The sequence below is a fragment of the Phyllostomus hastatus genome, unplaced genomic scaffold (genome assembly GCF_019186645.2).
Source record: "Phyllostomus hastatus isolate PE091 unplaced genomic scaffold, TTU_PhHast_1.1 phas_contig_148, whole genome shotgun sequence".
Classification (NCBI taxonomy): domain Eukaryota; kingdom Metazoa; phylum Chordata; class Mammalia; order Chiroptera; family Phyllostomidae; genus Phyllostomus; species Phyllostomus hastatus.
The window spans coordinates 4,251,948-4,266,556 of NW_025333607.1; the positions used below are offsets into that span (position 1 = coordinate 4,251,948).

Here is a 14,609-nt window from a genome sequence, read left to right on the forward strand (position 1 = left end):
TATTATTTCAAGAAATGTGAAAAACGCAAGTGGAACACAAAAAAATGATGTGTGCAGTGTACAGAGAAGGTGCTGTGACTGATGGAACGTGTCAGAAGTGGTTTGGGAAGTTTCATGCTGGAGATTTCTCCCTGGACGATGCTCCATGGTCAGGTGGACCAGTTGAAGTTGGCAGCGATCAAACTGAGACATGAATTGAGAACAAGCAACATTATACCACATGGGAGATAGCCGACATACTCAAAATATCCAAACCAATCAAGTTATTAGTGAAAATGAAAAACGAATCCTTTATGGAGAAAAACAAAGAGACCCTTTAGCCAACCTTACGTCACAGTGGATTTACGTCACTCTACCTTTGCACAAACGCACAGAATGCACACTTGGGCGTGAACCCTGATGTACATGATGGGCTTGGTGTGACTGTGATGTGCCACTGTGCCTTCATCCTGGGTGGAAGACGCCCCAGGCTGGCCCGCGGCGTGATCACAGTGGACGGTGCGTGTGTGGGGGCAGGGTGTGCACGGGAAATCTCTGTACCTTCCTCTCAATTTTGTCATAAACCTGAAGCCACCCTAAAATCTTTCTACAAATGAAAACAAATACATGGGTGAAGGATCTGAACAGACACTTCTCCAAAGAAGATACCCAGGTGGCCAAGAAGCGCATACAAAGAGGCCCAGCATGAACAGACATGAGGAAAATGCCGTCAAACTGCAAAGACACATCCATCACTTCACAACCCGGGAGGGCCAGCCAGCGTGTGGAGAGACGGAGAGGAAAACCTCGTGTGCTGAGGACAGCACCTTAGAGAAGACAGCCTGGCGGCCCCTCAGAGGGTGAAGCATCGTTATTACCTGGCCCCCAATGTTACCTGCAGACACGTACTCGGGGGAAACGAAAGCCCATGTCCTCTCAACATGAAGACGTGTGTGTCAATGGCCACAGCAGCAGCATCCGTAACAGCCCCAAATGGAAACACCCCACACGTCCACCCACCGATGAGGGGACCCAGAAAACACGGTGTGTCTGCGGAGTGGAATATTATTCACCCGTAAAAAGTATGGACACTGATGTGAATGTTGGGACGAGGACAGGCGGAAGACAGCAAAAAAGGAGGGCGGGAGGGCTCTGGCTGGTTCATTCAGCCCCAGCTGACTGCACACCACGCACAGCAGGAGGTTTAACCCCGGCTGCCCCTCGGGTCTGCTGACAGCCACGTCCTGAAGTGGCAGCTGTGGCTGACTGGACGATCTTGGGGGGATGAGGTGCCCCTCGGCACCTGTGTTTCTGGAGCTTCCCAGGCGTTTCTGAGGACTGAGAAGCACTCACCCAGAGGATGGACCCCCACGCCGTGGCCAGGGATACTCACTCTCCACCACGTGGACCCGAACTCTCTCGTCCACCCCCACCTCTCACATCCCTGTCTTCTAGGCCCAGCCCTGTGGCACTGCAGGTACTCTCCCAGCACCGGCACCTCCCTGTGGATGGAAAGCTCTGCTCACTCACTTGTGATGACCCAGATTAGATGCACCCTCCTCTGAGAAGGCCTTCCTGATTTCTCCAAGGGACAGCTGGTCTCTTGTGTGCTTTCGTGACAATGTGTAGACAGAACCTAGATGGCACGTGCAGTTCCCAAAGTGTGTTCCCCGGAACACTCGAGACTAGGGGTGGGGGCTGTGGAGGATGCTACCAATACATAGCCCCCCCCCCCAAGGTTCACAATGTGCAGTAGCCCATTAAAAGCACTGAGAAGACCTGCAATGAAAACCGAACACATAAAACGAAACTCTGCTGAAGCTCACGTCACCCATGGTCCCCTATGCTTACTTGATCACAGACCCATTTCCCCCAGCCCAGCACTGAGGGGTCCCTCACCCCCAGAGGTGCTATGACTGCTTGTCTCAATGCATCCTCTCGGGGACCCCTCTCTGAGCTCCCGGAGAACAGGGGTCATGACTACTTGGCTTTCCACCTCTGCTGGTTGGCAATTCCTAGCACCAGCCCCCATTTCTTGACCAAACCGCTGGAGACTGACTATGTGTCCTCTTGTGAATTTTCTCTGAAGAGCTCAACCCCATGGACCTCTGGCACTCACTTTTTCGGAATGTTCGCTCAGAAGGGGGTCTCGGAGCTTCTGCTCGGCTCTCGCAAAGGCCACGTCCACAGCCCTGTAGATGCAGGAGCAGACTCTCGCCTGCCCCACACAGCGGCCAGGAAGGGCTCGCCCTCCCTACTGGCCGCTGAGCCCCAGTTTCACCGTGCGAGAGCAGCGCTCCGTCCAGGTGACCAGCCAGAGGGAGCGTGAAAGGCCTCCGAGGCCACACGTCTCTCACTTGAGCAGACAGCACCTGTGTTTCTAGAGGTTCCCAGGCATTTCAGACACTGATCATCGTGTCTGAACTCCTGCCGATGGCCGTCCTAGATCTTTCATCTCCGCTTCCTGTGAAAGGGCTCAGCTGACTGGGACGACCACCCACTCACAAGCTCGCCCAGCCCGGCCCAGGGTGCAGGTGGGTTCCACATGTCAGCGCACCTCCCTGCACGTCCAGCTCATCTCAGGCGAGGAGAGGACGCGGCAGGGGTTTCCGGCAGCCGGGTGGCCGTCGTGACCGGGCTGTGCCTGGCTGATCCGAGTCAGTCCATCCGACGCTGAGAGTGAAAACTGTGGGTGTCCTCCTGCTGCCTCTGTTTTTCTGGTTGCTCTTTCCACGCAACAGATGTGTTGCTGCTTCAAACTCGCTCACGTTCCAACCCGAGGCTACTGCTTTCGAAATGTGTTTTCCCTCAAATCAGCGATACGAAGCCAAGGTCACGGAGGACTGTGACGCATCTCCGCACATGCTCCAGGTACCGGGACCGCCGCCTTCGCATCCCCCTGCATCCCGGTTTCTCCAGGAGGAGAACCGCTCTCTACACCCCTCCCCCCAGGGCACAGAACCCAGGGCTTCCCCTCCTGTCCTCACTCACTCTCATTCGCTGATTCAGTCAGCATTTACTGAGCACCTACTACGTGCCAGCACTGTGCTGCTGGCTGGGGGGTGGATAAAGATTCTCTCTGTGATCAAACTCCAGCCAGGATCCACTGAGCCCTGTTCTCAGTGAGGCCTCAATCCTGGTCTGTAAGGACGTGAGCAAACATTGGTACCAGTTCCAGCAGCTCGAGGCATGTCCCTGGGATGACCTGAGCCCCCTTAAAGTGCCTGCCTGGGAAAGTTCAAGGCTGCCAGGGAATTTCCTGTGCATTCTAGCTAACACCTGAGGGGTGTGCCCTGTCTCCCAGCCTCTGCGATAAAGGCCCGTTAGCAAAGACAGATGGTTTCACAGGGACCCACCCCCTTCCACGTTCCGGTAACTTTCCTGTCCCCTGGCTCTGCCCAGCCCCCTGGTCCCCTCTCCTTTTAAAACATTCCAGCCCCCTCTGCACAACACAGGGTGGGCCTGAGCGCTTTCCCGCCTGTCAGCAGTCACCCATAAAATCTCTTTCACTGCCTTGACGGAAGTTTTCCCTTGACAGGATGGAGTTTTCCTTTGTCTGCCTGGTGGGGCTCACATTTCAGGTGATGTGCTTGGTGGGTGGGTGTCGGGGGGGTCCCTCTGAGAATGGGGAACCTGAAGGAAGAATCAGCCAGGCTTCCAAAGAGCTGGGAGAGAAGCCCTCCAGCCAGAAGGGACGCAGGAAAGGGAGGACGTGTCACAAGGGTGGAGTGAGCAGAGGCAGCTGAGCCGGCTGTGAGTGTGTGAGCGTGCAGAATGAGTGTGCTGAGTGTGCTGTGAGTGTTCAGAGTGTGCTGTGAGTGTGTGAGTGTCCTGTGTGAGTGTGCTATGAGTGTGCTGTGAGGGTATGAGTGTGTGAGTGTGCTGTGAGTGTGAATGTGCTGAGTGTGCTGTAAGTGCATGAGTGAGTGTGCTGAGTATGCAGAGTTTGCTGTGAGTGTGTGTGTGCTGTGAGTGTGTGAGTGCAGTATGTGAGTACACTGAGTGTGCTGAGTGTACTGTGAGTGTGTGAGTGTGCTGTGAGTGTGTGAGTGTGCTGTGTGTGTGCTGTGAGTGTGTGAGTGCAGTATGTGAGTGCACTGAGTGTGCTGAGTGTACTGTGAGTGTGTGAGTGTGCTGTGAGTGTGTGTGCAGAGTGTGCTGTGTGTGCAGTGTGCTGTGAGTGTGCAGAGTTTGCTATATGTGAGTGTGCTGTGAGTGTGCTGTGAGTGTGTGAGTGTGCTGCGAGTGTGCGAGTGTGCTGAGTGTGCTGTGAGTGTGCGAGTGTGCTGTGAGTGTGCTGTGAGTGTGTGAGTGTGCTGTGAGTGTGAGTGTGCAGAGGGCGAGGGCCCGGGACCACGGCCGGGAGGGCCTGGCCGGAGAGCGTGGGGAGCAGAGGACGCGGCAGAAAGGAGAAGGCTCTGACCGCGGGTCCTGCAGTCCCTCCTTCCCACGTGTTCCCTGCTCCCAAGGTGTGGTGGGCTTGCCCCGTGCTTCCTAGAGCTGCGTGCAGCTTTAAGACGTGAAATGCTGAGGCTCAGACAGGGTGCCAGGATGATCCGGGGAGGAAAGACCAGGAGGGGAGAGCAGGGCTGGCAGGGGGCACCCCACTGGTCCGACGCTCAGAGGAGCGGGGGCCAAGTGAGCCCTGCGCTGGGGGCTGGCCGAGCATCTGCAGGTGGGGCGCCGGTAGGAGCATCGGCTCTGCTTGTCTGCCACGTTTTAGCGACATGCTGGTCGGTCAAAGTTTGCTGAGTCTTTTTTTATCTTTACCTGAGGACATTTTTTTTCATTGCTTTTAGAGAGAGAGGAAGGAGGAGAGACAACACTGTGAGAGAGAAGCATTGATTGGTTGCCTCCTGTATGTGCCCGGACCTAGGATTGAATCCGAAACCTTTCAGTTACAGGACGACAGTCCAACCAGCTGAGCCACACGGTCCCCGGCGAGGTCTGCTTAGTCTGGCCAGCCAAACCCAGCCACACCGACCAGCTGTGGCCGACTCAGCATGGGGGCCGGCGCCTGTCGGAGCCACACAGCGGACACCTGCAGGTGAGCACATCAGCCAGCTGTCGTCCTGCAGCTCAGGCCTTGGGGTCCCTCTTTGTGTCTCTCTCTGTCAGGGGGAGCCTTCTGCAAGACACTGCCCTCCGATGAAGCATGCACGCAGCCCCCAGCCTTTCCAGTAAGCTCGTAACACAGGAGGCTTGATGGAAAGTCCCCTTTTCCCGGACAGTGAAAGTGAAAACCAGCAGGACACTCAAAACCCAGGGAAGGGGTTGAAAAGTCAGCACTGGAGTTACAAGGGGAAATTGTGTCTTAATCCAGAAACAGCGGGGTGAGCACAGAGTAAAGCCAACGCTCTAAGAGCAGGGTCGGAAGGTCAACAAGCACCAGAGCAACAGGTATCTCTAGAATCCGCACCTTCGCTGCACACGCTAGGGCACCTCGAACATCCCCTTCCAGGCCACTGCTGTGCCCCTGGGCACTCTTCTACAAAGCAGGGTGGGCTTGCACGGTGGCCCCGGGGGAGGGGTGCTCAGCCTCCGGGGTGGAGGCCAACCCAGTGCGCTCCCCTGTGGCCGCCCCGTCAGCTTCAGGCAAAGTCCTAATGCTCCAGGGACAGCAGAAGCTGCTGGGTGTCTGACACACGGATCCTTCAGAGGGGCCTTGTTCAAAGCCACCAGATGTAAGGCATTTGCGAGTCTCCCAAACACCCACTTTTCTTCAGGCTGCCTCTTTCTACTCTTCGGAGTGAATGGTTACTCAAAATGCCTGGGAACGTGCTTGCTCTTCGCCACGGCTGGCGATTCCCCAAGCCCGGATGCCTGTGGGTCTTCCTTCCCCACCAGGCCATGGTCTGACCTCCTGACCGTTGTCTGAAGTCCCACCGCCTTCCTGAAGCAGCTGACAGAACGCTTGCCTGACCCCTTTCGCCTGACCGCTCCTCCTCCTCCCTCTGCACTTGTCAGGTCACCACGCGAGTCTCAGGCTTTCCCGACCCGTTGTTTTTGGATGCACCACGGCTTCCTGGCTGGGCTCCCTCCCGCCGCAGGGCCGTTCTCCCGGTCTCTTCTGGAGAGAACGCGTCTCAGGCTCTGTGTGCAAACCAGACGCCCAGGGGTCTTGTTCAAGTGCAGATTCTGACTCAGCAGGTGTGTCTGCATTTCTAACACCCTTCCAGGCGATGTCACAGCCACGGGTCTGAGGACCCCACTTTGAGCAGTAAGAAACCACCACACTTCAGTCAAGGCCCATGGAGCTGTATCCTCAGTCCCCTCGAGGGACAAAGAAGCGCAGACCCCAGAAGCCGTGGGCAAGCCTGGGGTCCTCCCAGAGCCAGGGAGGGCCTCAGGGTCCCCTGGTCCCATCTGCTGTAGCCCGGTGGCCGCACTGACACTGGTCACAAGCCACGGGCGCTGTGTGTGTGCTGATGGAAAAGAGACGGAATGCTGGGTCTCCCAGACGGGACCGCGGGCACGCCCTGCCCGCCAGGGGTTCGTTTCTCGGCTGCGTTCCCCATCGGTGCTGGAGTGGAAAGCCACCGCTCTGAGAGCCTGGGTCGGCTCACTCACGCTCCACTGCAGACACCGCCGTGGGGCTGTGCAGACGTTACAGAAAGCTGGAAAAGTAGCTTCAATACTCAAAACACCGACCTTCCACAGAGGAAGAGCATTTTAGCAGAAGACTGAGTATCAATGTACATTTTGCTGGGAGCTGCATATTTCCTTAGGAAGATCCCGTGTTCCGTGGAAGGCAGAAAAACCCCAGTGAACGGAATGACAGGGACAAGAGAGGACCATTACGGTTCAAGAATGACCCAGGTGCTGCTGACAAACGACACAGCAGCATGTGCATTTATTTAGCTGTTTAAACGGCATTCCAGGGTGGTAGCGCACCAACCAGCAGAAAGCAATGCTAGAGTTTCACAACGTCTAACACATGGGCTTTCAGAAGTCAGCCAATCCAGGTTCGAACTGAATGTCTTTTTCTACGGCAGCCGATATTTTTTTCCATAGCTGATGGCTCTTACAGCAACGAAAGCAGGTAAATAAACAAAAAGAATAAAGTGTTCCCAGCACATAGTAGGTATTCAACAAAGGAATGCTGTCCAGCAATGATGGAGGGGCGGGTGGGGGACGTGGGGGCAGGGTGCCCTCACAGCTCTGTCAGGGGTTCGGCTTTGCACTTAAATCAGGAGCTTTATACACACGAGACGAGAGTGTTCACATGGCCACAATCACTGTTACTCCATGAGCCCCATTAGGTACTGCCGGCCTCTCCTGACTCAAGACAGACCCCCGGTGCAGGCACTGCTGACAGAAAGACGGGGACCTCGCTGGCCAGCTGGTCGGGCCCACTTGGCGGTGTGGTTTCATGAGCCGTGCTGACATGCCTCATCTGAACGCATGCCCGCCAGAGACACAGCCTGTGCCACGTCCGGGGGCCCCAGATTTCCACAGTGACCACACGAGGAGAATCCGTTTGTAAAAATTCAAATATGTCCCTCCGAAACATTTGCCTATGTGAAAAACTGTGCATTTTCTTCAGAGAATTGTTCGCCTTAAAACCTAGACAGCGGCAGGGAAAAGGCGGTAGGTGTGACTATATACAAGTAAAAGCGGTTGCATTGTTTAAAGAAATGCAGAAGCGCAGAGGTGACGTCTTTCCTCCTGCCGATCCCGTCCTTCTTCAGGGCAGGACTTGGGAAACCCTGAAGGTCAAGGCCACCATCCCTCTGCCCCTACTTCACTAAGCTCAGCCATGTGCCCAAGGAAACACAGGACATGGTGGCCCCAGACCATGCAGGCACCTGCAGGAGGTCTGGTGCGAAGAATCAGCCCCCTTCTTCAAAGGTGCCGAAGCGACCCTCTGCGGTCCCATGAGGCACACGTGACCGTGCTGGTTCTGGTAAAACCAACAGATGCACCGAACTGGAGCCCAGGCTGTCACCACGCGCCCGCCCACTCGCCCTCACTCTCTGGAGGGTGGCCAGGCATTAGGGAAAAGTCTAGCACAGGAACCCAGTCCGAGCAATTCTAGGATCAAGCTCCGGGTGCTGCTGCTGAACTGGAGAAACCTCCTTCTGCCGCGAGTCTAAGTTCCGCCCCACAGAGCTCAGGGAGGGGAGGGCGGGGAAGGAGCTTTCTCCTTCCGCTGCTCATTGTGACAAAGCGTCCTAATACCACTGCTGCCGCCAGCCTCAGGTGACACGGCTTCATTCCCCACCGAGCCCCCCACTCACTCCCTTTACCCTCTGCTTTATCAGACCCTGAACTGTGAAACCCCGAGAGAGCTAATGCCACGGCTGTGGGCTCATGTAAAAGCCGTGTTTTCACCTGGATGTACTGCACCTCAGTACCGGTGAGAAAGCCAGGCATTAGCGAAGGATTTCTGAACATTTGCATTAAGCCTGCTGTCCCAAGAATTAACTTTAATTTTGAAAACAAAGCCTTTTTTTCTGCCTTAGGTTTAAGCTCCCATCTGTTAGTTTCATTGAGATGGGAATCTGAAATGTGGGCCTTGCCCTGGCCGGTGTGACTCAGCTGGTTGGGGCGTCATCCCATATGCCGAAAGGTTGCAGGTTCGATCCCCGGTCGGGGCACATACAAAAGATGGCCAACAGATATTTCTCCCTCACCTTAATGTCTCGCTCTCTCTCTTTCTAAAAGAGCAGTGAAAAAAAAAAAAGTCCTCGGTGAAGGTAAAAAAATAAAAAAGAATGAGGACCTTCGGCTTAATTGGAATATTCCCTGAAATTCTTCTGCACACTGAAACCGTAGCCTAGCTCCGCCCTGCCCAGGTGCGAGGGTCGCAGGGGTGGTGGAGCCGAGGGAGTGCCGGCCCGGAGCCGGGAGATGCAGCAGGACCGCGTCACCCTGAGCCACCACACGCCGCTGTGCACGTCCCAGCAAGGAGGTGGCAGTCCAGACTCTATGACATTACAGGAAATCTCTGCACTTTCTGCTCCATTTTGCTGTGAACCCCAAACTACTGTAAAAAAATAAAAAGTCTATTAAAAACAGAAGGAGATGGAAGAAGCTGGCTGGCCTGTCGTGTAGCACTGCAGTGAAGGTGGGCGAGAAAAACTGTGTAAGTGCTGGTGGAAAACACCAGACAAGTGTGCACCGTATGGTTATTTTCTTTTTAAGATTTTATTTATTTATTTTTAGAGAGGGAAGGGAGGGAGAAAGAGAGAGAGAGAAATATCAATGTGCGGTTGCTGGGGGTCATGCAACCCAGGCATGTGCCCTGACTGGGAATCGAACCTGCGACACTTGGGTTCGCAGCCTGCACGCAATCCATTGAACTACACCAGCCAGGTGTTATTTTTAAGTCACACTAAGAGGTCCTAGCCCAGCTGACTATAAGCGTTGGAGGTGGAAGCTCGGGGCAGGGGTGGGTGCACGGTGCTGTCTCTACCACCCAAGCCTCGTTCTCTGTGCCATAAGCAGGGTGTCCCAAGCCCACAGTGGGACTGTAAACCCTATGACGACAGCCTTTCCGAGGACGGTCCTTGGGGACTGTGCCCTTGCTGCTGAAATGCTCCCACTGGGCTGACATGCTGGGAATTCCCCTTTTGCAGCACACGTCTACACTCCAGTCTTCATATTCCCGGGGCACGGGTTTGGTCTCTGGAACGGGTGAAAAACCCGACGACTCAAGGATGCCTCCGACGAGCGGAACCAGAGGGCCGCCGAGAGTGGACTCTCTCGTCCGGTGGTGAGAAGGTAGAGAGAGAACGTCACTTGTGCTACCGGTGCACACAGACAAGCCACCAAGCCGTGACCTGTGCATGGACTGTCCCCGCTCACTGGGATGAGGACCCGGCCCCGTCATCCTGGAACTGTGAAGACCGAAACTGAAACTCGGGTTCCAGACCCCAGGGTAGTCCTCCAAAGACAGCCTTCCCCTTGACCCCGTCGGGGGTGGGGAGAGGGCGGCTGGCAGTCTGCAGGACAGCGCCCCTCAGACGGAGTTCGAGAACACAGCGAGACCCCGGAGCGACTCCGTTTTCGGGGGGTTCCTGGTCTCCCTCTGCAGAGGCTCTGACTCAGCCTGTTCAGGGTGAGGCCCAGGAACCTGCATTTCAACTGCGGCCTGGGTTGAGGTGCCTGGTTCTGACACAGATGGTTCACGACACAGAAGGCTGTCCCCTTGGCTGGCTGTCCACTCGCACAGGTGGGTCCTGTCCTGTGGGCTAGCTCGGTGCGCAGGGGCCTTTAGGAGTGATGGTCTGAAGGACTGTCCCCACGCCCCGGTGGGGAGGCCGTTCTCTCACAGACACTGGAAACGGGTGCCTGAGGGGCCAGCGTGTTCTTCCCACTGAGGGCCCAGGGGCGCTGTGGGGTCCTCGCAGCTTCTCGAGTGGATCCCGGGTTTCCTGAGGCCACTCTTCACAACATCCCACTCGAGGCTTCAAAGAATTTCTCTTTGTCTTTGCTTGGAGATCAGTGTTTCTGTAGAGGACGAAAGAATCCAGACACTGGATGAAGAGACGCACCGGCTTCCTCTTCTGCAAGAGTAACTGCTTTGAACACTTGGAATCTCTGGCAGTCGGCACCCCCTGTGAGATTCTCCCGTGGTGAGGGCGGCAACACTGGCCCCGGAGCAGAAGCGAGCAGAGCCTCCGGCCCCCTGGCCTGGCAGACGGAACTTTTGTGGGACTCCAGCACATGGTGCAGGAGGATGGCGTGGTGCCCCAGAAAGGGGCTTCGCTCTGCCTCCTGGTCCCCCAACCTCTCTGGCAGGAGGGGCTTGGGAGGCTGGGGAGCCTCTGAAGGGAGGGGTGGGCTCGACAGGGGGAGGGCCTGGCGGGGTGCGGAGGGAGACACGAGAGGGGGCAAGGGGCCAAGTGCAAGAGTCCAGCCCGAGGCACTAACCGTGGACACACAGAGGGTCTGCTCCCTGGGACCTGGCCCTTCTCGCTGGCCTGGCTGTCCTGCTGGGGACCCGCAGGCTGTGCTGGCGTCTCTGGCTTTGAGACCTGTTGCCCACGGAGCCATCCAGTCCTGGGTCTGCGCTCTGCACGCAGCTGAGCTCTGTGGACCGCAGACCGACGGCGGCCTTTCGAACCTGCTGACCCACATGGCCTTGCAGTCCGCTGGTGTGGGGCCGAGGCCTGGGCAGAGCTGCGTGGGGTGCAGGGAGGGTACAGCCGACCGCCCTTCCGCGCTGCAGTCTCCTTCTCTTTCCCAGAGGATGAAAAACAAATGTTCTTCTCATGCTCGTTGTGCATAAGAGATAATTAAGACGAATCTCAAGAATGAAAAATAACAGTTACTTGTCCTACTTTGTCTGGACATGGTGAGACAAAAAACAGTTAATAAAGATTAAAAAAAAATCAAAATGAAGAGGATTTTCCCAGGGTAGACACGGCAGCGCCTCCTTGCTGAGAGTTTAATAAAATCACACACTGAGGCCAGCGCCGACTAAATGGAAAAGCGTGTTGGACGGGTAACTATGGCGACAGCCCCAGTCCAGACAGAGAGGCTGCAGCCTGTCTCCAAGGGGAGAAAATCCTGAAATTCACACAGATCTCTGAAGAGCGGAGGGCGGGAAAGAGCGCAGTCCTCCCTCCAGTCTGCTGGTGTCTCCGCCCACGGGACTCCGCCCACCGCCCTCCGTGTGCACCAGGACTGACCCCCCAATGCCCTCCGCCCCCGCAGGGCGAGGGTCTCGGCCTCTGCTCCTCATTCCCTGCCCCACATTTCCTGATGGCATTCTCGGTGCCAACACCCTTTTCGGCGAAAGCTTTCCCGCGCTTGGTGAAGAGCGCTGCTCTCGGTGGACGAGCGTTGGGGCTGCTTCCTGGGTCAAGTCCACGGGCATCTCGCTGATGACACACCACCCAGACGGTTTCCAGGCTGCCCATCCCCACAGGGGCCGGCAGTCTCCTGTCCTGCGCACTCGGGGTCCCTGCAGGACCTCGGGCTGGGCTGTGGGTTTCTGCAGATGCAGGGGTGTCCGCACACTGAGTGGCTCGGGCTGGGATGGATGTGTTCAGGCCCCGGAGGCCGTCCTGAACCTCAGCAGCTAGCTGGGGACTACAGCCACCTCCCGTGGCGACGTGGGGGCGGATCCATCCACTGGATTCTGGAATGCCCAAACAACGTTTGGCTCACGTCAGGCGCTCGATAAATAGCGGCTACTTTAATCACTATGCACGCGAAGTGGGCAGATCCACAGGTCTCCCACCCACTGGCGTGAGGTCAGGGGTGATCGCAGAAGAAGGCAGGGTGGAGGGACAGGCAGTGCCACAGCCTCAGGCCCCATGGGTCCTGTCAGGCCTCGCTGGCTGGTCCGTGGTGTGTGCTCAGGTGAGCAGGTGCCCCAGGTGCCTCCCTTCACGGATCCCACATTCTCATCACAGACACGCAGTGCAGTGGTGACGCAGGTGCCACACGGAGGCTGCCAGCACAGGGAGGAGGAGGTGTTCTGTGGCAGGATGCCCACGGAATCCCAGGATGTCCACAGAGGGTGGCTCAGACTGTGCCTGCACTGGGGCCCCCGGAGAGGGAGGAGAGGGAGGAGAGGGAGCGACGTCCGCCCAGGACCTGCTTGCCATTCCGGCCCTGGTCCAGGTCAGGTCTGCAGGGGACTCCCTGTTGTCGTCACCGAGGGCGCCCTTTTCTTTGTCTGGAGGTTCCTGATGCCTGCAGCAGCGGCAAACCTTGCCGTCCTTCAGCACACCACGGGCACCTTCCCTGGGGACCGGGGAGAGAACCGCTCACACTCCATGGGCACCTTCCCTGGGGACCGGGGAGAGAACTGCTCACACTACTCACACCTTCTCCAGGTCTGGCAGATCTCACCTTCTCACTCTTACGTCTGACAGGTTCCTCAGGGAGAAGGGAACTTGCCTGGGCGCATGCTTAGGCAGTGACGGAATGCAGCATCCCCTGCCTCGCCCCCAGCAGTCCTGATGGCCTCGTATTGACTGTCGCTCCTGAAGGCAGGGGCTGTGATCAGAATGCACCACAATCAAGCCAAAGGTATTTTCAATCCCACATTTACCCAATGGATCCCAAGTTTTTGCATTCTGATCCTTATTACGGCGGCTTTTGCTGTGGCACTGTTCCATTCTCCTCAGCGCTGACCTTGAGCTGAGTCAGTGCCTTTGTTCTGCCACCCCTGACTGTGTGCACCTCTGGCTGTGTGTATCCCTGGCTGTGTGCACCCCTGACAGCATGTACCCCTGGCTGCGTCCACCCCTGGCTGCGTGTGCCCTTGGCAGTGTGCACCCCTGGCTGTGTGCACCCCTGGCTGTGTGCACCCCTGGCTGTGTGTACTCCTGGTTGTGTACCCCTGGTTGTGTGCACCCCTGGTTATGTTCACCCTTGACAGCATGCACCCCTGGCTGTGTGCACCCCTGGCTGTATGTACTCCTGGTTGTATACCCCTGGTTTTGTGTACCCCACACAGCCTGGTTGCGGTTAGGAAACGTGGGTTCATAGTGCAAGGAAAGATGGGAGCAGTGTCTAAGCGCCAAGACCCCACCCCAGGCTGCCGGCCCGGATTCTGGCTCGCCTCCCTACTGCTGTGTGACTTGGGGTAAGCCACTGAACCCCTCTGTGCCTCTAGTTCCTTACTTGTAATCCTGGGACGATGACAGCAGTATCTACCTCACAGCACTTCTGCAAGGACTAAAGAGCTGAGACGCACAAAGCACCAAGAACAATGCCAGGCACGTAACAATGTCATCCAGTGTTTCACATGTTCGCGATTCTCCTTTATGAACTTCCAAGCAGGAGCTGAAAGCGTAGTTCCTGTTCCAGCCCCTCCCTGCTGTAGATGGACTGCCAGACGCGGAGCCCCACGCCTCGGTGAGCAGGTTACCGTGACCCTCATTTAGAGGGACGCAGGCACCTAATGGCGTGGAGATGGTTGCTGGGGAACCTGAAGGCGGTCTCCAACCTAGTAAACAGCCTCTCACCAAGGACGGTTTCCTGGCTTCGACTTTGTACCACGGTTAAGTAAGATGTCACCACTGGCAAAAGCTAGAGAAGGGGCTGGTGGGACCGCCTCCTACACTTTTTTGCAATATTCTGTGAGTCTAAATTTCAAAATAAGTAGTTTTTAGATGATCGGTGTGTTCCTGGGGGTGTGGCACTGACCACGTTGCAAGGCATCCTGAGGTCTCAACTGGGGAACCAGCTGGAAGGGCAGGCGGCCCCCAAGGAAGGGCAGACGGGAGTCTGGACACCAGGAGGAAGGTGGGGGCTCATGGCCAGCGAGGAGGCTGGGGTCAGCAGAGGTGAGGACATGGAAATCCGTGCAGGCAGCTGTCAGATGCCAACCTGTGCCCCAGGGAGATGCTGTGCCTGGGAAGGTCAGTCATTGGCTCCGGACGCTGGGTCAGCTGGGGTCTGAGGAGAGCTGGGTCCACAGGTGCAAGGTGACAGCAGCCTATCGGGACGTGGGATTTCTGAGCCTGATGTGAGCGCAAGCACGGCGATGCCGCAGGTGCGGCTGACCCAGGTGTCTGCAGGACAGTGCGGGGCACCTGCACAGGACACAGGAGGACCCGCCCGTCCCAAACACAGGAGCCAGGCGGATGCTGACTGGTCACTGGTCGCTTCAGTGTCTCCACGCTCACCCAGAGCCAGGCAGGGAGCGTGACCCACCGGGGGCC

General features: G+C 56.9%; 1 protein-coding gene and 1 long non-coding RNA gene across 2 annotated transcripts in view; one reads left to right on the forward strand and one right to left on the reverse strand.

The window, feature by feature from the left end:
* SLC35F3 (solute carrier family 35 member F3) overlaps nt 1-14,609 on the reverse strand; it is a 256,002-nt gene that overhangs the window by 85,970 nt on the left and 155,423 nt on the right. The window lies entirely within an intron of this gene.
* On the forward strand, nt 4,918-13,500 carry LOC123833512. Its single transcript, XR_006788284.1, has 3 exons — nt 4,918-5,026; nt 12,813-12,969; nt 13,400-13,500. It is a non-coding gene; the product is annotated as an uncharacterized LOC123833512 (long non-coding RNA).